The sequence below is a fragment of the Anolis sagrei genome, chromosome 2 (assembly GCF_037176765.1).
Source record: "Anolis sagrei isolate rAnoSag1 chromosome 2, rAnoSag1.mat, whole genome shotgun sequence".
NCBI lineage: Eukaryota > Metazoa > Chordata > Lepidosauria > Squamata > Dactyloidae > Anolis > Anolis sagrei.
Window position 1 is genome coordinate 50,406,112 of NC_090022.1, and position 23,904 is coordinate 50,430,015.

A 23,904-nucleotide genomic window follows, 5' to 3' on the forward strand; every position below is an offset into this window, starting at 1 on the left:
AACTGTACTTCCTGACATTTTGCCGAAAGGTCACTTTTACTGACCTGTAGAAATGAAGAATGTCATATTTTTTAAATTCTAGTTTTTTAAACCCTCAGACTATGCCTTTTATTATAAAACAGAAAAAATATTTCTAATTTATTCCTGTGCTTTTGATTAATCTAGTTTTTGTAAAGACCAGTAAAGAAAAACATTTACCTCTGCCTCTAACATATTTTGATGACAATTTATCTGCCAAGTCATAAACTTTTAAGGGTTTTTTTTTTTTTTTGCTAACTCTCTGCCTGAAAAGCCAGTGTAGCAGAGTGGTTTGAATGTTTGACTATGGGTGCATTTACACTGTAGAATTAATGCAGACAGACACTTAAATTGCCATAGTTTAATGTGGTGAAGTCATGGGAACTGTGGCTTTACAAGATATTTAGCCTTCTATGCCAGAGTGCTGGTGCCTCACCAAACTACAAATCCCAGGATTCCATAGCATTGAGCCTTGGCAGCTTTAATTCTACAATGCTGATGTACCCTATGACTCTGAAGACCAGGGTTCAAATCTCTGCACATCCTGGAAACCCAAAGAGTGTCCTTGTGCAAGTCACAGTAACTCAGCCTCAGGGGAAGGCAAATACAAGCACCATGGCATCCCTCCCCCCTTTGTTAGGCTGTTAGGAATTGTGGGAGTTGATGTCCAAAACACCTGGAGGGCCAAAATTTGCCCATGCCTGATCTAGACTGACTCCCTTCTTCCAGGCAGAAAGACACAATCCAAACTCTCATGATATCCAAGTAATATGCTTCCTCTTGATACACAACCATATAACTGTAATTTAGCACAGAGTTATACTATTACTTAATTACTTTAACCCTCTTTGCAGATTCCATGATTTTATTGAGGTGAAACTTGCTACAATGGTAGAACACATTTTTCACTCTTTGCCTATCAAGTTTCATAATGCTGCCATGGCTCAGCACTGTGGAATCCTGGGATTTGAAGTTTGGTGAGGCACCAACACTCATCCATGGATTTTTGGGAGGAATTTTCAAAGTTTTTTAAAACAACATTTTTTAGTGATCTCTGCTTCTTCATTTCCCTCTCTCCTCTGTCAGCCCTAATTGGCTGGAGAGGCATGCCAACATATTTGGTTACACCTCTCAGCAGGGCTTGGTTGCCCTGTGAATTTTAGCTCAGTCACAGCTACATCCGAACATATCCGAAGCTTAAGAATCAAAGGCTCATTTTGATTCAAATTCTTAATATTTGGGGGGGCGGGGGGGCGGAAGCAAACAGGCATGTCAGAACTTGCTTCAAAAGTGCTAAACATCCAAACTAGATCTGAATCAAGGGTATTTCCGCATCAGATGCATAAGTCTAGTAATAAACCTCAGCACTATAAGTGGGTTTTGCGAGACCAGTTGCTTTTGTTGCAACAGTGTAGTAACGGTGAAGCCGCGGACCATATTTTAGTTCTTGCAAACCACTGGTAGTCCATGAACCACAGGTTGGGAACCACTGTTTTAGACTACTTGTTATGATAGCTACAATTGAAAAATTATGGCAGCCTCAGATTCCAGTTACTCCTGACACTTTAATGCATCATATCTTACACTACAAGTGAGTTTGTTGCTTTTTGTTGGAATGTCAACTAACAACACTTTAAACTCACATTATAATAATCAAGAGAATCATGTCTCTTTGTTTGTCAAAACAGAACAGGGTGGAATTAGCATAAAGCTGAGTACACCACTCTGTATGCACTCTGTGCACACTCTGGGACAATTTTCTACTGTATCATTCTTATGACAAGATAATGGCAAGTGATGAAGAAATAATAGAGCTCCTGGAATCTCCCACTGGATTGACTCTGTCTCAGTCCCTGACTCTTGAGTTCTGTGCTAATTTTGGTGCACAAATCAATCTGGTGATCATCCTACATCCAATATAAACTTTTAAAAAAACCTTGTGATGATTAAAGCAATTTAAAGCATAATGTGGAATATGCAGAACTCTTGCAAAAAGCTGGCTTTCTCACACACTACTATTTCAATTGTCTACTGGCCCCTACTGAAGTACATAGCTGGAAGTGCCTTTCCTATAGAAATTGATGATTTGAATGAATAACTCTGTTTTAAAAGCACAGATTTTTTAAAATGCAGATTTAAGAATCTATTGTGCTTTTTACCCCAACTACCCTTTACTATACACACCTCTATACTTTCCACATTTGGTTGAAGGGGAAACAGCCATGTGTAAGGAAAACAAACATGGAAGTTTGATACGTGTAGGAATATAATGGAGGAAAACACTTGTTGAAGAGGGGCTGGGAAATGTTTTGCTTTGTTTACAATACCTAATTGCAGTCACACATCTTGCTCTCAAAGGAATTCTAAGGAGGCATGAAATTGACTATATTAAGATTTCAAGGTGCTTTCGCTTTAAGCAGCTTCTCTCCAGTTGAAAGGGACATTTTGTATGCTGCATACAATTTTCAAGAACTAACTAGGCACATACACAGAATTGTGTTTATCCTTTCAAATGTCATTTAAATGGTTTTTCGTCATTGATTTTAAAATGTCAGAATTGCTTGGAGCACCGTACAAGTAGGGAAAATGTGTTAGCCTTTATTATCGCTTAAAGTCAACTCTCCGCATTTGCTGGAATTAGGGGCACAGGACCCCCACAAAAGTGAAACACTGTGAATTGAAAAAAAACCTGCTGTTTTTTAAACCGAAGAGAAGACTATAGGTGGAAGTTGATCATAGTGCAACATTTTTGTGAAATCTGAAAATAATCAAATTTATGAAAGTCAAACTCATTAATGTGGAGGACCAAGTCACCTTTTCAAGTCACCTTCAAGTCACCTGTTCATTTATTGTGAATCTCAAAGGTTTCCTTACATAAGGGATACTCAAAGATGATTTGCTAGTGTCTTCCTCTGCAGACTTGTCTATAAAACCTGGTATTCACATAAAATATGGAACAGCTTAACAATGCAAATGGATTTAAACCCGTAAGTCATTTATTTTTATGTTTTTTAAATTGTTTATTATGAATTTTATTATGTGATTTAACCTGTTTTTAATGATGTATTTATGTGTGTTCAACATCTAACGTTGCCAGTCTGTACGCTGCCCTGAGTCACCTTCAGGCTGAAAAGGGTGGGATAAAATTGTAGTAAATAAATAAATAAATAAATAAATAAATAAATACACATTTAAATGGCAGTGCTGCCTTCATCTGGCAAGGGTGAAAAGGCTCCTTCAAAAATATTCCATGGTACAGAGGAAGCATTATGTAAACTTGGAAAACTAAAATGAACAGGCATTGTGACAGGACACAGACCTGAAAATGGTAGTGAACTGCATTAGTGTTATGGACACCATGGAAATGAGGGAATGCTGGCAAAAGGCTCAGCAGCAGAACTGGAGCCCAGCAATGGACAGCAGCTCCCTCAGCCAAGATCTGAAGCAACATCCATGGAACGAGCTACTACTCAGCCTGCTGAATATTTGCTAGAAAATTCCTCTGAGGAAGAGTTAACTGTTCTAGCTTTTGTTGATCAGTGAAAAGAAAGATCTCAGCTGCAAAGGCCATTGAGGCTACCTGAGAAGAGAGCCAAAAACAGGTTACATTTAGGATTTAAGGAACTGAAGATTGTTATCTTGTTGCTGGCTGCAATGTCAGTGCTTGAGCCAAGACCCTGGATTCTTGCACTCCCTGAAACCTGGACTACCCTTGGACGCTGGCTTTGGATTTTGACTCAGCCTTGTAATTGGCTTTTGATCCTGGAGTGGACATTTGGATTTCTCTCTTGTGTACTCCTGTGATTGTTTGGCATCTCCGTAGACTTCTTGGCTCAATCACAGATTGTTTATGTATGCTCTGTTTGCATTTGGGGCAAGGCTTTGACAATCAGGGACGAACCCAATTCTACTGCTCATGCCCCAGCATGGTCCACACTAAGCATTTTCCAACTACAAATCACAAATTGGCAGAAGTCTCTTCCAATCACAACTTCCAGCTTTTTGGAAGCATCTCCAGGAGTTTGGAGGGAGAAATGGGGAGCTCTACATGATCTACTACAGCCATGGGCAATTACCACTCAACATAAATCTTCAACTGTTTTCATAGGGGAACTCATTCTCTCCAAGTGTCTATTAATTAGCAGAGAGGATCCTAATCAATCCAGTGCCATCCCAGTTTTCAGCTTCTTTTAAAAATCTCCCAGTTTCTGTCTCTATTTTCCACTTTAGTGTTTTCTTCAATTGCTGTGAATAAAATACAAAATGCAAAAGCAGTTTTTACTCAGTGAATCTGGGAGGAGTAGGGGAGGTGTCATCTTACCCTTTCCAGTAGATTCAGATAAAAGCTAATTGCTGTATCCTCTTTCGGCTTGTCTATTCTTTCCCAGATTTTCCATCATGATCACACCTTAATGCCGCTTTGTCAGATATGCCTAAGTTTACATTTGTGAAATTTTGCAGGGTAAAGAAACATATGCATGTTTAAGATACTAATTGGATTTTGGCTGATCTTCATCCAGGTACACATCAAGAAGAGACAGAGCCCTGATTTTAACAGAAGAAGAGTCTTGCAAGTGCAGAGTGCAGAACCCATTCAGAGCTTTTTTACTTACAGTTTCTTGCTCAAGTGACTTCTGATGGTTGTTTATATCAGGCAACTTTCTAATTCCACATGATTTGGAAAGTTCTAGGATTCAGAGGGCTGCTATTATCATGTCTAGATCAATTCTGAAATAGACAATGGGAAGGTGCGGAAGAAAGAGAGAGACTTCCCCCTCCTTTCTGTCTCACTATAGATCTGTTGTGTTTGATGTGTCTTCTATGACATGTCAGTTGCGCAGTGCAGTGAGGGCAACCTGCACTTTGCAGACTGATGGCAAACTCTGGGGAACACAAAGCAAGTGGCAAGTTTTGCTTTGTGAGTCCTTCAACTATGCAGATACTTCTCCTCCGCCCAGCTGCAGTTGACATGTCTGCTATTAATGCCCTGTGGGATTTTTACTCCATAGAGCTTCATCCTCAGGGGCCATCCGACTGGCACCGTCAGCTAGCATCATATCCCTATAACAACCACTGGGAGCGAAAAAAGATACTAATCTATTCTTCTTGCTGTACTCACACCCTGTTGCTCTCATTTTTTCCAGCCATTTCCTTTGGTACTCTTTTCCCTCTCCAATGAATGCACAGAGGAGTTAAATGCACATGTAATGAGAGGAAAGATTTCCTCTTTAGGGAAAAAACAATGTAGGTTAAAACAGTTATGTGTACAAAACAAAGCTTATACTCCAGAAAGCAAGCCAGTTTACCTGTGTGCTATAATTATCTCATTCTTCTATGTATGGAACTGCATAAGGAAGAGAAACAGGGTGTACAACTGACGTCTGCATCCTGTGCTCATCAGCTTTGTCAGAAATTGATTGTGGCTGCTTCCCCATCATCTATTTCTAAACCAAATTAGCTGGGGTGCCCTGAACCAAGCTCTGAAACCACTATGCACAATAAAGGTCCAGAATTTGGTATGAAGCTCTTCCTCCCATTTGTTCAATAGAAAAAAATGGACATAGGGGTGGATATAGAGATGCATCTCATTGTATAATACAACCCTTTCTAAACATTCATTTATCTCCAAAGGCAAGCTACATGGCAGTTTCCAGCCTGTGGAACTCCAATCATTTTGGAGTTCCACTCCCAGAAATCCCAGCTAACTGACCACCTGTTAGGAATTGTGGGAGCTGAAGTCCAAAACACCTGGCACACCAAAGGTTGGAAACTACCGTCCTACACCATTGAATTCCCTGGAAGAGCCATCTGTCTTCTTTTTCCATTGGCTTTCTTGAGAATGATAAACTCTCTCTAAAATTAGAAGTTTCTGGTTATTCCTATCTCTTTTTCCCCCTAGTTATCAATAGGTGGTTTCTGCTATTCATTCATTCATTCATTCTTTTAAAGGGAATACGCAGCTAGATTATTTTGTAACTCTCAATCGCAAGGAGCACCTGGTGGTGTAGTGGGTTAAACCGCTGAGCTGCTGAATTTCCTGACTGAAAGGTCACCGGTTTGAATCCAGGGAGTGGGGTGTGCTCCCACTGTTAGCCCCAGCTTCTGCCAACCTAGCAGTTTGAAAACATGCAAATGTGAGTAGATCAATAGATACCACTCCAGCAGGAATATAATGGCACTCTATACAGTCATGCTGGCCACATGACCTTGGAGGTGTCTATGAACAATGCTGGCTCTTCGGCTTAAAAATGGAGTTGAGCACCAACCCTCAGAGTTGGACATGACTGGACTTAATGTCAGGGGACTACCTTTACAATATGTTATTGTTACTTATTATAATTTAAGTTTGTTAGTGAATTAAATAAGGATGAGATTAAGATACAGGTTGAGTACGCCTTACCTGAAAATGCTTAGGACAGAAGTATTTTAGATTTTGGAATATCTGCATATACCTGTTTTGGAGACCAAATCTAAACATGAAATACATGAAATTAATGTATGTTTATTTATAGTTTCCTTATCCACATAGACATATTCAGTACACAAAATTTTAATACTAATAGTTTGTGTACATTGAACCATCAGAAAACAAGGAGTCACTCTGTCAGTCATTCATGGAGACAATTTGGGATTTTGGAGGATTTTGAAATGAGGAATAATGAATAATAAAATAAATAATAACATGTTTTGTGATGACAATATGTGTTATATCTCTATTTAAAAATATATTATTGGAATTTCTAAATGGGCCTTTGGGAAACAAAGGTCTGGAAAAGCCAAGAGTGGTATGCAGCAGTCTGGGGAAGGACGGACATGAGGCCATCCAGGATGCAGGTGTTGTGTCCCCTTCCCTTCCAATGAGTTAATCCACCCACTTCCCTTTTGTTTTCTGAGCCTTTGAATTGTGTCTTTGAGCAAGCAGTTTCTCATATATTTTCAAGGCTTCCTCTTCAGCTCAAAGGGGGAAGTGTAGTCTCGAGTTTGTTTGTTTTTGGGGGTTTATTGTTGGATTTTAATTGCCAGCATTCTCAAAGGCTCAGCAAATTCCATACTGAAAAGTCATGCCAAGTCCTTTCTGGGTTCAAGATGGGAGGAGAGCAGGAAAAGAAAAAGAGAAAGAGCTAGCTTAGTAAAATTGTGTAAAAACAGTTGTGACCAGAAAACTTAAAATTCAATAAATGATGGGGAGGGGCTTAAAATATGCAGGTTTTATTATGACCACAGCATTTGCCTTTAATACAGTTTCAGCACAAAGTGTGTAGTGTAGGTCAATAAAAAGAGGAGAATAAGGTCATGATGAGGAGGCAATAGAGATATAGGTATAGATAGGGAGCTACAAAAAAAGACAGGAAGAGGAGGAGAACTGAAGAACTCTGACTGATGGCTGTCAATCAGTTATCACTGTTCCTATTTCTCCAAATTAACTTTGAATTATTAAATGAGAAGACACACACGCACACTGCCCAAATCCCTGGAACAAAATTCACTCCAAGCTAAGGTCATTAGTGCCAGCCAATTAGGAAAGTAAATATCAATCTCGTCAGACAGCAGTCGAGGTCACTCTGGTTCATATAGGGTGTGGAGAATCCGGCACCCCATGCCCTGTATCGTCCAGCTCCAGCTGAGGCCAATCAGATGGAGGGGGGAGCGTGAGTTTGCATAGCTTCCCCCTATGCATTGCAATGGCAAAACGGGAGCTTTCCCATGTTGCCCTGCTGGCAGCAAGTGCAGGTTCCACTCTTTCACTCATGGAGCTGTGTCAGCATCATGTGATGGCAGCTGGTCAGCTAGGTGGATGATCGGGACTAAATTGGTGCATGCCGCCAAATGTAGCCCCGTGTGATGAGGTGGTAAGTCTCAGTGTTTTGGGTCTTCACTTGGAGTGACCCACCCGTCATCTAGTTTGGATGCTTGAAGTTTTTAGTATGTAAACAAAATCATGTAAACATGAGTTTTGTCATCTGTTATTTGTCATCTGTTTCTTTGTATTGCCACTCTGTCACAACTTTTCAATGCAGTTCATATGTCCCGAATCCAGAATATTATGGTAGGTGATCCCCTTAAGGAACTCAAGGTACATGGGGCAAAAACGGCTCAGAAACAGATGCCATTCTTGCATTTGATGCCATTCTTGCAGAAACAGATGCCATTCTTGCACCATGCTGGGGCACCCACCTTGTGGATTCTTCTCCCAGCATCCCATTGGATCTGGTCAAGCTCACTGGCCAACAGGCAGATAGGTCATATGTGTAATGACCTAGTCAGAAATAAAAGTTTTGAACGTCCTCTTCTGTTCATTACATTTTACTTTAAGCAGAAAGGGATTTGTGGGTTGTTGTAGGTTTTTCCGGGCTATATGGCCATGTTCTGGAGGCCATATAACCCGGAAAAACCTACAACAACCCATGGATTCCGGCCATGAAAGCCTTCGACAATACAGAAAGGGATTTGCCCATGTACATGCAGTTGTATTAGTGCCATGTCACTATTATTTCCCCTTTGTTTTTTTCACTTTATATTGGTGAGGGTTTTTTTCATCCTGTATTCTGGAGCATAGGGATTTTTTGCTATATTTGTATGCCTTTTTACAATAAATATCCCTGAGCACTGAATAATTTGACCAGGAGGCCACAAATACTCTAGACACATGGTGGGAACCCCCCACCTACAATTTTAGCTGGCAACAAAGGCCAGTTGAAACCATTGCTTCTCATCAAAGACAGCTATTTGGGGGAAAACACAGATACATAATTTCCCTTTGCTGTAAGCAACCATGACAATAAAATTACTCAGCACTTTGGAGGTCTAAGTTACTAGTCACTGCAGTGGCTGTATGTCAACTGATTTATTAAAAAAACAAAGACATAGTGTTAGGCCAGCTTTGTGCACAGAAAAAACAAATAGTAATCATAGCCTTCTAGGAACAGGGTTGCAAGAAAATATGGGGGTAGAGGTGGACTACTGTTTTTTAGAGAATTTAGGATAATTTGAGAAAAAGCACCTCATGAGTAGCACATGGGTACTGCTCATTGTCTAATGCAGTGCTTGTCAATCTGTGTGTCCCTAGGTGTTTTGGCCTACAACTCCCAGAAATCCCAGCCAGTTTACCAGCTGTTAGGATTTCTGGGGGTTGAAGGCCAAACATCTGGAACCACAGGTTGAGAACCACTGGTCTAATGTGTGATGTTCCTTAGCAGTATGTTCTGAACTGAATAAAGTGTCTGATTTGTCATTCCAATTGCTGCTGTTCGGTCTCTCCATCTTATTATAGGCTGAGCATCCCTTATCTGGAATTCCAAAACCCAGAATACACTAAAATCCAAAACTGTCCACATGGATGGCTGACCTATGCTTTTTGATGTTTCAGTTGACACACATTTTGTTTCATGCACACAATTATTGATTGTATAAAATTGTATAAAATTACCTTCAGGCTATGTGGATAAGAGTATATGAAACATAAATGGGTTTCATGGTTAGACTTGGGTCCCATCTCCAAGATACCTCATTATGTACATATATGCAAATACGGGAACTGCAAATTCTGAAAGAAGAAAAAAACCAAAGCACATCTGGTGCCAGGCATTTTAGATATTTACCTACCACTTTGTTTTAAACTGTTTTTTAAATACAAACCGCTTTGCAAGAGGTTTTGACCAGAAATGTGTTATAAGTAAAATACCTCACTCTTACTTCTTATTGAATACATTTTCCGCTTTTTGAAATGATGCTGGAAATAAAGATGGGATACAGCTATATTCTTACGCATTTTTTTTGTCTTTCAACTATTTGAAGACGCTGCATTCAGACTACACTACAGACCAAATGCAATATCTAATAAATTACATCTTCTCCCTCTGCCTTTCTCTACCTCCCACCCAAGTCAGAATGCTCAGGATTTCTGTAAGGTAGAAAAGAGATAAAGCAAAACAAAGGCTGACATTGAAAGAACTAATTGAGGAATGACTTTGGAAGTACGCTGGTCAGGTAAGGGGGCTGCATTGACAGAACTGCTTACATGCCAGTTCTCTGCGTGTTTCTTTTGAGGCGGCATGATGAGACAGGATGCACATTTGCATGCAGCCCTTGACCCAAACCCCCAATTGCTAGAGAGGGAAAGAAGTCAGGACAATTACACTCATTTGTCTGACTTGCTTTTACTGAAATCATTCAGACAAGGAAAATTGCATTACGTAGATTCTCTAAGGTATAATTTAGGCATGAGATGTTTACAATCAGGCCTCATTTACATTAGTACAGAGGGAGGAAATATGGGTTTCTGTGGGATATTTCAACTGGTGGGTAATTTGCCAGTCTAAACACTAATGTTTACTTACATTGCTGCACTTAAGCAAATGATAGGCCAGATTCTGCATGTGTGAGTAAACAGCCTCCCCCCTTAAGATTTCAGAGCACAGGGAGTAAGGAGAAAGGGTTTATTCCAAAAAGAATGAGAATATTTGTTTAAAAGCATTAGGAAATATGGAGTCTAAGCAGATAACACATTAAAATGCCTGCCTAGGAAGGCACTACTATTCAAAAAATCACATTACTCCCAAATTGAGTGCTGTACCCCTGGAACTATCCCTATCCCCCACTCCTGCCACACAGCTCAACAATTTGGCATCTCTCTCTCTCTCTTCTTTTTCTCCTTTTTGGCAAAAAACCAGTTTCTAAGCACTAACTGTCACCAAATAATAAGGTGTAGCATCCCTTTATCTGCCACACAAAGGTTGACTAATGACATGTTTGTGGACATTAATAAACTATCTCAAGTTTAAGAATCAAGAAAGTGAGACCTATCTTTTCACTTGGACAAACTGCATTCTATGGTCACAGTCCTCTTTGTTGGCATAGATGCATTGATGTAGGCGGGACTGTCAACAGTTGTCATGTGAACCACGGAGGCACTGCAGGGTAAATATGGCCACAGAAGGAGAGGCAATGAGAGAGGGCAGAGAAATCCAGGTTTTTCTGGCTCTGCAGGACTTTCTCTGGTTGTCACTGTGCACTGGTGCAAAAAGTGCACAGCTTTCTGAACTGTGTATTGTGCCACGTTGGTATGTTGGCTGCAGTATGTAGCTATGTCACACAAATGTAATGAGAATTCTTTATGTGAAATAAGCAATAAACCATATGTATTTAAAAATCTAAAAGAAGGTTTTCATGAGATATATTGTATCATGATACATTGCAATTTATGCATCTGTTATAAGGCGCTGGTTTACTCTCCATTTTGCTAGTAAACTTGAATGACTGTGTTGCAAAATGATGCATGTCTAAAAAGTGTGTCACCAGCATCAAATGTTTGGAAAGCTTTGCTACAAAGTGTTGCTGTGGCAGTGTAAGATGCTAACAGTATTACAGCCTGATTCTGCAGTAATATTGCTGCAGAGCCTAGGTGTCCCTGTTATAATACTATAGAGGCAGATGTGCAAGCATATTTTAGTAAACAATACCTTTGACAAGGAAGCTCCTTTTTACATTTTATGTAAAAAATGTAAAATCCAAGCCCTCCTTTTTTCTTGTCTTCTGTCTAGCTGAAGACTTTTTGCAGCATTGGCATTGGAAGGATAGTGAAGGAAGGCTTGAAAAAGACAGATTTTTAGTGCTGCATACAGGAGTATGCTTGTAGAAACACAATAAAGCTTAATCAGGAAAAGAATGGAACTCTACCCTAGTTGATCCGATTGCAGCTGTGTGTGCTTATGTACAGCAGGCAAGGTTAATGCCTGCTTCCAGAATCATTTACTGAGCATGTGCTGTCGCACGCTGGGCCTGTGCATAAAACTGTAGACAGGACATAACTTCTGTGTGCCCAACGGGATGCCGGGGCTGCCTCAGATTAAAGGCCTTTGGATTTCCTTAAAACAGAGTCTCTAGATTGCTTAAAGGTTCAACAAAGTTCTTTATTAATGAAAACAAACAGGTACTTTAAGGCTTTCTTAACAGTATTTGGCTCTCTCTCAATCTTGTCCACAGGGAACAGGCACTATCTTCATAAGTGTAACTAATGGGGAAATCCTTAACTTCTAATCTGGGCAGTCTGTCTTTGCCTCTGTTGGCGTGGAGCCCCTGCACCCGGTACCAACTGCATCTGGCTTCCGCGAGTGACCCTTACGAAGCAGAGCTTTGTAGACTTCCAGGGGAAAAAGAATTCAGGTTTCCGTGATGGCTGACTGAAGTCCTTCAGCAAAGGAACTGTAGGGCTGTATAACCCCGGTCAAGCTGTGGGCTGTATATCTCCCCGGCCAAGCCATAGAAGACGAAGCTTTCTACAGGAGCTCTTGGTATTATGTCCTGCATGAAAGGCTTCTCTGTGTGGACTGACCCAAAAAGGCTCCCATTCCCTGCAAAAACCCAAAAAGGGGCGGGACCAGGGAACCTAACTATAATTGACAGGTGGCTTGCCCTGTGATTGCAACCTATCTGCAGAGTCCCTGAAACTTAGGACTACAACAAACATTCAATGGAAAGCAAACAAAATTGGAGCTCCTGGTACAGTTGTACCTGCACAGAGCACGTGCAAAGAGCAAAACAGAAAAAGGAAAGACACAAATTAGCTTGCCTCACCAGCTATATTATAATGTTGAAAATACATAAATCTATACGTTTTGCCACCAAAACAGAAATTATAAGAAAAATAAAGGCTATTACAAGAAGAAAAAATCATACCAGCATGATTTTCAAATAGTTTCTGGATTTAATGTTCTGCTTCCATGCTACCTAACTGCTTGGAAGGTGAACTGGTTGTTCAGGGAACAGATGGAGAACGCTTAGACAAACAGTCAGCAAGGATTTAATAACTGATAAAAGCTTCAACCCCTTTTTCTAACAGTATAACAGTCCTCAGAAGACAGATAAAGTATTTGAGAGAGAGGTTCTAAATTACATATCTTCTCTGATGTCCTTCCACTTGTTGCTAATGCTAATTTCCTCTTTAAAAAGGGCTGAAATAGGAGAAACACTGAGGGTTCTTGCAGAGGCACGACATTCACATTTTTCCACTTATTCAAGGCTTACCTGACCTGGTTGTTTCATTTTACATAAGCATAATGTTCATTTGGAATACATTTTTTTTTCTGAATGATTTGAACTGCTGTCCTTTTTGGAGTATACTCGTAGTAACGTATTATTATTTTGTCCATGTTATTTCTTCTTTTGGTATCAACACTTCTGTTAAAGAAGTAAAGCCCAGGAACTCATGTACTTCAGTAATGGAGGCATACCCGTATCTCTTTAGTATGCACCAGGCACGTTCTACTTGTGTTTTCATTATAAAATATGTCCCCATCTTTTTTCATCTTTCATTTATATGTGTACATATATTGTATAGTACATACACCTCAAGTTGTAGTCAATTTCTATATCTGTGTAGTAGAGGAACAAAGCTCCATAGAACAAAAAGGGGCTTATTTCAAAGTTAATATTGACAGGATGGCAGTGTTGGTTAACTTTACGATGCACGAGTCTCCAGTTTATATTGTCCCTTGCAAAAGAAGAAAATCTGAAAGAGGAGAATAGAGTAACTATTGTTCTTCCTTGCCTCATGGTATCGCAGTAAATAACCATAGCAGTGCACTGGACACTGCCCAGAGAAGTCTTATGATTTCAAATGGAAGACATGTCAGCAAAATGACAGATGGAAACTGACGGATGAACTTGCCAACAGGCAAGCTTCAATGGCAATGGAAGTGTGGCAAAAGATTAGCATGATGATGTTAAGAAAACAATTGCTGCACAAAATACTAGCAGAACAGATAGTTCTGGAGTGAAATAAAATGCGATAGAAAAAGGATTAGGTCCAGTTAAGTGAGTAACTGTCAAATGAGAAGAAAAAAGATTTGTTGATATCCTACACCTACTCAGTTATGAATGTGTAACTAAGCAACATCTCCTGCCTCATCCTCCAAAGCTACCTTTTCAGGTAGCAACCACACTGAGTGATGGAGGACTGTAAGGGGATGGCATTTCTAGTTCCTTTCTGCCAGTGAAAGAAGCTGTGACAATAAATTGTGACACGAGTCCTCCTTTTGATTATTGTGGCTTCTCTTGCTGGTAGTAGGGATCTGGAAACATCAACCCCCTCCCCCCCCCCCCCCCCCCCGTACCTCATCACCCACGGAAGAGATTCCCACTGCTCAATGCATCTCCTGGCAGTTAAGGTAAGGTTTGGAAGGGCATTTACAATTGTGAATAGTGTCAAGATTGTGAATCCATTGTTTTACTGAATATGGAACAGTTATGGATCAATTGCTCTAGGTTACAAATCCATAACTGCAATACAGAATGCCAGCCATGGTCAGTAGAGAATATCAAGAGAATGGAGGGTCCCTCCTGAAGCTGAAAAACAAAGAAGCAATAGGGCTCGGTGATCCTAAGAATTTGAGATGAGAAAGACAGGAAGAATTTGCAGAGGATTCTGGCATCCACAGCACTGTATAGCAATTAATAATTGAAGCAATCTAAGGAAAGAACTAGAAAGCGAGGAAGAAGAAATTGCCCAAGCTTTTACCACAAGGTCAGAATAAAAAATGTTTAAGCACTGACCCTTAGCCACTGAGGTGCCTTATTAAATAGTACATTTCTTCCTTTTGACCCATGATTGACATGCTAATATCTCTTGTGGCATTTATGCAGGTTGCACAGGCTTTGCAGGTTTTTGAGATGGACAGCAAACCCAAGCATGGATCTAGGCTTTGTACATAACTCTTTTAACTGAGCAGATTTCTAAAACATGTTGCCTATTTATGTTCTAATATGTTTTACCTCACTCTATTCTTGAGCAGTATGGTAAGTAGACTTCACTGTTCAGGCTGGAGACGTATTTCCCAAAGAGCCAATGTTTTTCATCTAGGAGGCTAAAACTTAAAGGGAAACATGCCCTTAACCTAAGAAGAACCATCATCATTTTCCGTGATTAAAACAATGTAATCAGGACTCCTTCAGTCTTGATCCTAGACCTGAGTCAATGCAGTTTTGCACCTTCACTAGCTCTGGCCGAAGGGGAGATACAGAGAGAGTTAAGCAAAGCATTTTTTTAAAAACCCTCCTAGAAAGAAGTTATGCTGTCTAAGGTCAAGATTCAATGATAAATAGTCTAAAAACTAACTTTCCCAAGTTCTGAGAGTTACTAATCAGCTTAGCAAAGAGACATTTGAAGCAGCAAAAGGCCAGGATAGATCTTGTGATAAAGCCAAATACTCAGTGTGCTTATACCTCAAGTTGCCTGTTGACTTTTGTTGACCCCATGAATTTCACAGGCTTTTCTTAGGCAAGGAATGCTCAGAGGTGGCTTTGCCAGTTCCTTCCCCTGAAATATAGCCTACTGAGGATTCATTGGCAGTCTCCCATCCAATTACTAACCAGAGCTGGCTCTCCTTAGCTTTTAAGATCACATGGGATCTGGTACCTTTAAGTATTTATAAACATTAAAAAGCACCAGCTGTTTTTTCCTCTTCTTCCATCCTCTTTTTTGACTTATAGATTTCTGTTGTGCGTCTCATTGGAATTACCAAAATGTGTACTTTAAAGTTTGCATTGACTATTTTATGTAATGGTCAGTGAAGCATTCCCAGCTGAGAAGCATCACAGTTAGTCTTGTTCCACTTTTTTGGAGACTGCTGTTTAACCTGGCAGAGTAAAGATTTGACAAAGAACGGCAGAAAGAGGGGAAATGTAGACATGTACTATAAGAAACTGAGTCAGTCCGTTGGTATACAAATGGCAGCTCAGCCCTCTAAACATCAAAGAACGCTAGTTTAATCAGCCATGACATGAATGAATGCAACAGAGCAATGTGGTAGACACTGACAGACAAAACAGAGGGAATTCAGTGAGGGCTGGCTGAAGTCACAATGTCTGGAAAGGAAACATGCTTCAAGTGGTAAAATAAATATAGACAGAAGGAGGTTAAAAACCAGAATCTTAATAAATTGAAGTTCTGCCTCTAATTCAAGGTTTCAGAGGCTTGTTCTTGGTGACAGACTGCAAAGCATAGCATGAGAGATAAGATCTTCAGGACTGCACTGGGTCAGAGTCGGGCTTTGAAACTGTTGACACCCTATTCAACTTGTGGTTGCATCTGTAACAGTTCTAATTTAGGCCAGCTGCAAAGCTCATTGTGATGTTGACATTTGCCTACTGGGATCTGACCTAAGGCCACTAACTAATTTTTCATTGTAAGTAGTTGTATATAGGTAGGGAACAAGTTTTGGTTTCTCTGAAGCAGGCTGTACTTGAGATGGATGATCAGGGTATGGAGACTTCACATCTTGTCCTCTGTTCAACCAGCAACCCACCCAAATGTGTATGTTTTCATAGCATAACTCACTCCCATCTTCACAGAATGAACTAGAATGACAGAAACATATTTATCAATGTCCAAAGGAAAACTGGGTTCATACTGAAAACATGGAGGGCATTTTGACATGGCTTTAACAGAGGTTAGTCGATGATCCTTGTAAGCAAATGATCCTTGCTTCTATATTGTGTGTTGCATGTGTACACAAAGACACAATGGGAGCTCATTCGCAGTGCTGTGAGTTTAATGTGCATAGACAAATTACTATATTTTGCTAAAAGTTACTCCTGATGAAATCTTATGGAAAGTTATCTGAATGAGCAGTTTGCCTGCTTCAATAGAAGTTTGAACAACTAATGGGGAAGGATGCTATGGGACACAAAGGCTGGCCTTCTGTTGGTGAATTATGATAGCATAAATCAGAAGTAATGTCAATAAAAGGAGAAAGAGCAGAAGAGAGGACCAAAGAAGACATGTAGCAGCACAAGTTAAGACTAACTGGTTTTTATTTTAGCATGAGATTTCATGGCTACAAACCCATTTCTTCAGATGTGATATGGAATGATATCCAGGTCTCGGGATATGAAGCATATTTACACAGTTTGGATGGAATGTAATAGCATTTAGAAAGATATAAATCATGCCCCTTGCCCAAAGGGCTGACCAAGGTGTTACCGGCCTTTCAAACTAGTTTGTGTTAATGGAGGAAAGCAATAAATCTGCTTGTCAAAAATCAGTTTCTTTGGGTTTTAAAGCTTCTTTGAGAAAATTCCTTTTATTACATGTGCAGTAATGATGACTTGCATTAATACATGTAGTGTGTTAATACAAGGGCCACATATTACTCTTGTATTAATGCATGCAGTTGACATAAAGCTTTGTTGATACCTCTGTCAATGGACTGGAAGTTCTGCTTATGATTCAATTCAACTGTTCTTCTTCTAGTCTTCCTTTGTAATCTCCTTATTCTGGGACTATGATCTTTAAACCCTGTACTCTTATGCCCAGAGAGGTTGAAATGTTCTGCAACCAGTTTTGGTTTTTGTCTAATTTGTGTCAATTTGTCTTCTGTCCTGTTTGTCCAATGTGAAGGGTAAATTCAAATGTACTGCCAATGAGCTTATATCAGTTCTGGACAATAATGGAGCCCTCTCACAAACTATGGGAGGCAGGCCTTTATTGCCCTACAGACAGTCTCCAAAACTTAAAATAACTACTCACAACAGGCTGCATAACATGGATGATAATACAGAGACAAGACCCTGTCACAAACCTAGATGCCATCTCTGCATCTACATTGACTCTTGGAGCAATTTTAAAGATGCAATGACATCAACTATGCCAGAAGCCTTGACCCCAATTACCAGCAGGGAGATAACCAACAGAGTAGCCAAATGTCCAGTCCAGGGTCAAGAGCAGAAGACCAAAGAGTTCAGTGTCCAGGGATAAATCAGAATCTGACAGCCAAAATCCAAAGGAAAGATCAGGGATCATGAATACCAGATAACAAGAGTCCAAGGTCATAGTTTCAAACATTGACATTGCAGCCAGCACAAATGTCATCATTTGCATCCTTCTGGATCATATTACATTTCACCCCACTCCTTTATATCCTGATATCACTGGATATCACACTCCTACTGTATCTGAAGAAGTGGATTTATATGCATGAGTGCTCATGCTAAATTAAAAAACCTATTGGCATAGAAAGGGGGTGTTCCTTATATAAAATGGCTAAATCAAGGTTTTTGGACTTTTGGGGAATATTTTAAAGCTGTGGATGGTGAAATTCATGGATACAGAATTTGTGGATACAGAGAGCAGACTGTATTGGCCAAGGCAAGGGGAAATGGCCAGGGCAGTGTATACAATCACTTCTGAACATAATTTTGGTTTTCCAAGGAGTTGGTAGCAATGAAGCAAGTGAGACTAGAGCGACGTTGGCAGAGAAGTCAAAGTGAATCTGAATGAGCACGGGCTAGAGCATATTTGAAAGTCTACTCCATGGCAATGGTGGCAGCAGAGAAATAGGTCTGAGTGAAAAGTGTGGACTTTTTCCTTCCTTCCTTCCTTCCTTCCTTCCTTCCTTCCTTCCTTCCTTCCTTCCTTCCTTCCTTCCTTCCCCCCCTCCCCCTCCCCCTCCCTCTGTATTTCTTTCAGTCCATGTAGCAGAAAATTGGAGCTGTCCACCCCATTCTAGATCAGTTGCTGACCTCTGATTTAGAACTCTGGAGCAACCCATGGAACTAACCTGCCTCTTTATAATATCCAGATAATAGAACACAATGACCCTGTAAATTTGGCTCTTCTCTGCTTTGTCTACTTTTGGACAATAGGCATTTTATTGTTTTTACCGAAGATCATTTTTCCAACAACAAAGATTTGTCATTTCTTGGCAGTCTGATGTTTTTAATTTTTAATTGTTTTGCTATTATTGGTGCAACTCATTTTTCTCTTTATTGGGTTTTTAATTGCTGCTTTAAATTTTTGTTTTTAATGGAGGTTGTTAGCAGCCTTGTTGGCTCCATTGTAGAGCTTGAAAACAGAGTAGAAATGTTTTGATAAAATGAGATTGGAGAGGTGGACACAGTGATTTTTTTTCTGTCTTTCCCCCCACTTAAGCGGTAAACAGAATGCTCAAAATATAGGTTTTTGTTTGTTTGTTTGTTTGCTGGGCCCTTGCTTTTCTTGCTCTCACTATTACAACAATTAATTAGAAGACATCAACAGATTCAGAACATCAGCAGATATTTGACACACCTAGATGATCTTTGAGGTGCTTTCCAGGGGCCCTTCCACACAGTCATGTAACCCAGAAGATCAAGGCAGAAAATCCCACAATATCTGCTTTGAAGTGGGTTATCTGAGTCCACACTGCCATATATTCCAGTTCAAAGCAGAAAATGTGGGATTTTATTCAGCTGTGTGGAAGGGGCCCAAGTTTAATAATTCTGTAATCAACACATTTGTAAAATATTTTTAAAATGGGAGATAGATGCTTGAAATGAAACACTTGTACAGACAGGAAGGTTCTACAATCCCTCTGAAACATACTGAAATTAATGAAATGACCACTGGAAATATTTCCCCATGATATTCCTAGGCAATGGATCCCTGGTTGTATCTTCAGCAACTAGTGACTTGAGATGCATCTAAGTGCAGTTTGACACCTCTTCAACTAATAGGGCTCAATGCTATGGAATCCTAGGAGTTGTAGTTTGATAACAACACCACTATTTTGCAGAGAAAGCTAAAGACCTTGTAAACCTACAACTCTCAAGATTTCATTCTATTGAGCCGTCGTGTCAAACTACATCAACTCTACATTGTAGAAGCATCCCAAAACTAAGCTGTGATCGAATCTTTTCACGGCTGTTGTAGATGTCATTGAAATTGTTGTTACCATGGGCATGACCATGTTGGCTAGGTTTCAGATGATCTACTGTACTTAAGGAAGGAGTTTTTTTTGTTCTGGAAAAGAATATTCAACACAAAACACATTGATATTTCTTAGACCATTTGAGTCACTATCCTTTTCAAGTATCTGCAAATGTTCTATTCCAACAAATATTCATATTTTAAAATAGAGTATATTTAGGATGACTAATATTCTCTCAAAATTGCATGTCTATTCCCAGCTTAATACATTCTTTTTTCCTTACCTAGGTTTGCTTTTTCCTTCTCTAACACACAAAAACATATTCAAAACATCTACAATAATGGATGAGCCATTATTGTAGCTTATCTATTGTATTTTAATTATGCTGTAACCTGTCATAAGCTTTGGGGAAAGGTGGGTTGAAACATACGTTATTGTCGTCGTCATCATCGCCACAAATGGATGCTCATTGTTTTTAATGAAAATGCCACTTCAGGTACTAAACATCATGGTTTTGATTTGGGTTCCACGACTATCAAATCCAAAAGGGTAACGAGACAGGCACCTATCAGAAGATATGTCATCTGTTTCTTTTCTGCCACTTGCAACAACAGTGAATAATGAAGGAAAGACGCGCTTGATCTTGGCACGCTGCCACTTCAGAGCCCCCTTGGATGTTTATTGCTCTGTCGACTGAAAGATCCTTACAATCACTTCATAAAACCATGGCAATGGAAAGACTTGTATTGATAGAGGCCTCTTGGGTTATGCACAGAATTTGGCAAGGCAGCTTCACTCATTTTGACTGCCTGAGACAAACAAAATGGGATTTTTAGAAAGCATAGTTTCAAACGTATGAAAACTACAACCAAACACTTAGATCTGAGTCCTCTTTATGTCACAAGATTTACCATTTCCCCATACATGCCATTGGAAGGAGAAAGGAAATATGGAGCATAAGCATGCCATCACAAACCTAAATATCTATTATATTTTACAGAGGGAAGGGTGAGGGGTTCTTGATGTGTTCTTGCTGTGTAGCTGACATTTTGGGTGACGACAAGATATTTCACCTCATTATAATTTTTTGAAGAGACTGTAATACCAGTTCCTTCCACCTTGATCTTGAGTGCATCTACACTATAGAACCTTCCTAATGCTGAGACCCCTTACTACAGTTCTTCATGTCGTGGTGACTCCCAAACATAAAATTATTTTCGTTGCTACTCCATAACTGTAATTTTGCTACTTTTTTGAATTGTAATGTAAATATCTGATATGCAGGATGTATTTTCACTCACTGGACCAAATTTGGCACAAATACCAGATACAACCAAATTTGAATACTTGTGGGGCTGGGGCGGGGGGGGGGGGGAGGAGTGTTGATTTTGTCATTTAAGAGTTGTAGTTGCTGGGATTTGTAGTTCACCTACAATCAAAGAGCATTCTGAACTCCACCAATAATGGAATTGAACCAAACTTGACACACAGAACACCCATGACCAACATAAAATACTGGAGGAGTTTTGGAGGAATTGAAAGTGATTTAGGGGAGGTGTAGTTCACCTACATCCAGAGAGCACTGTGAACCCAAACCACTATGGATCTGGACCAAACATGGCACAAATACTCCAAATGCCCAAATTTTAACACTGGTGGAGTTTGGGGGAAATAGATCTTGGCATTTGGGCGTTGTAGTTGCTGGGATTTATAGTCCACCTACAATCAAAGAGCATTTTGAACCTCACCAATGATAGAATTGGGCCAAACTTCCCACACACAACCCCTGTTCCTTGAAAGGACTTGCTCCCTCCAGCCTTGCATGATCTCTCTCGCCCACACAAGTGCACCACACTGCCATCCGCCAAACATGCCTGATCTCCCCTCTCCACTTAGTCTCAGAAACAGCCTTCACCTTGGCTGAGAGGCTCGCCAATCACAGTGGAGGAGTTCTTTTGGTGAGAGGATTCACCCTCAGTTTTCAAAAAGGAAGAGAAGGACAGGCAAAGAGATCTTCAGCCTTCTCTGCCAAAGGGGTTCCTAAGACCATCAGAAATATATGTTTTCTGATCATCTTTGGCGACCACTCTGAAACCCCATTTGTGACCCCCCAGGGGTCCTGATTCCAGGTTGGGAAACACTGATCTATAACTAATTGTGAGATTAAGCTATTCCTATACTGCTCATATATTCATAACAAGTATTAAAAATTAAAGAAAGCTTTGAAGAAATCCAGTTTGGTCCCCCCCCCCCAAAAAAAAATTAATGGGAAATTTGATGGAAAACTTTCTGTTTCATCAGTCCTTTTGCTGGGAGGCAGGGACGGGGGTGCAGCCTGATTGATAAATGTGTTGGCATATTCTTTCAGGAATTTACTGGACAGTTTTGTGTTGTTTTATATCCTGCTCTGTCTCTGGCAATTTGCAGTTTATATGATATGATGTTTATTGGTATATTTTAAATTGATATTGTTTTTCAGGCTTTTTACTGTTGCTTTATTATGTTGTTAGCTGCCCGGAGGGCTCCATGGAGCCACGTTTAGAGGAGTATAAATTTTAAAATACAGGAATAAATAAACACTTTATGTAGAATTTATGTTTGAGCAGTTAAGGCAATGCATTGCAAAGCCATTACAGTCTCTGTGCCCAGGTTTTAATCATTCTAATTACGACTTTTACATAGCTCCTTTTCAGACCCAAGTAGGTGCAAGATGGCCAGTTACAACCCCGCAAAAAATAGGGATACATTACATCACCAGAAAGGAGGAAAAAAGCAAGTACCGTATACATTTGTTTGAACTTTGAGGTTCTGGTGTATATGTCTATAAGCACATTTAAACATAGTTGCAAGAATTCACTTAAGGACATATGTATGCATAAGCCATGCTAGGCACGTGGTGCCACAAAGTAAGCATTGAACAATGGACACATTGTGCTGATAGCAGTACAACCAGGGTTGCATAGACAGCATGTTCATATGTGCCTTAGTATTTCAAATTGTGCATTGTGCATTGTTGTCATGTGTCCTATAATTTCCATTTTGGTTGTACATCCTATATTTTTGGTTGCGTTTGTATACCTAAGTTGTGTATCCTAAACTTTGCATTGTGAATATGCATCATGTATTGTGCATTGTGCAATGGTACCCAGTCACATGTTGTGCAATGTTGCTATTCTGCATGGGTGTTGTGTAGTGCTACCATGGTATGTTTCTGCATAGGGATATTTACATTACATTGAGGGAATGCTGGGTTGAGGTCACGGAATACTATTTAAACAGAAATGCACTGTGCCTTAAATCAATAAAATAAAAATCACAGTACATAAACTAGCACCTGATGTGTATAGACAAAGACTATACTGATATATGTGATACAAAGTTACCAGAAGGCTTCCTCTAATTATATAGTGCAACCTCATATGCATACAGGATATGTTTCCGGACTTCGTGTAGATACATAAAATAGAAGATAATAGCAAACTATGTTGAGATGAAGGGCTTCTGGTCCAAGAATACCATAGCATTGGAGGACCTAGAAAATACCTTGAGGGAGCCTATTTTATGGGACATGGAAAAATGAAACTGTGGCAGTTATATTATTTTCTTAAAATTGGGAAATTATTTATTCATAATGATTTACTGTTTATTTATAGTGACTGGTTTCCTGCTCAGTTGTGTTATGATCATAGGCCAGATGCACCTTTGCAGTCAGGCGATGCCCCAGAGAAAAGGTTTCTGCAGATCAGTATGCTGGGAAACGATGTCCGCAATTCACTCCTAGTTGTGGGGCCCATTGAGACAAGCCATGGCAGGAACCCAAGGACCCTCCCCAGCTGCCTGTTCTCAACATGTTAGTATAGTATCTGCATGATATAAGGATTTCAAGGCAATGGAAATGTCTAGGAGGTACTGAACAGCCAAATTCGTAGGAGATTAAAAGTTGCCCATTCAACTTGGTTATCTACCAAGATTTATTGTGAGACACATCAGGGTGAAAAATGCTCAACTTACTCTGCTTGTGTTAATTATTTTCCCCATGCATAAAAATGGCAACAAATAAAACTGAAATTAATAATGAGGTTTTATGGGTGTGATTCACACTCTGAATTTTCCAGTCAGGTTCAAGTGTTTGGTCCATTTCCAAACTATTATTTGGCCAGAGCTAATTATCAAAGCAAACAAATGGAACTTGCTACAAAATGGA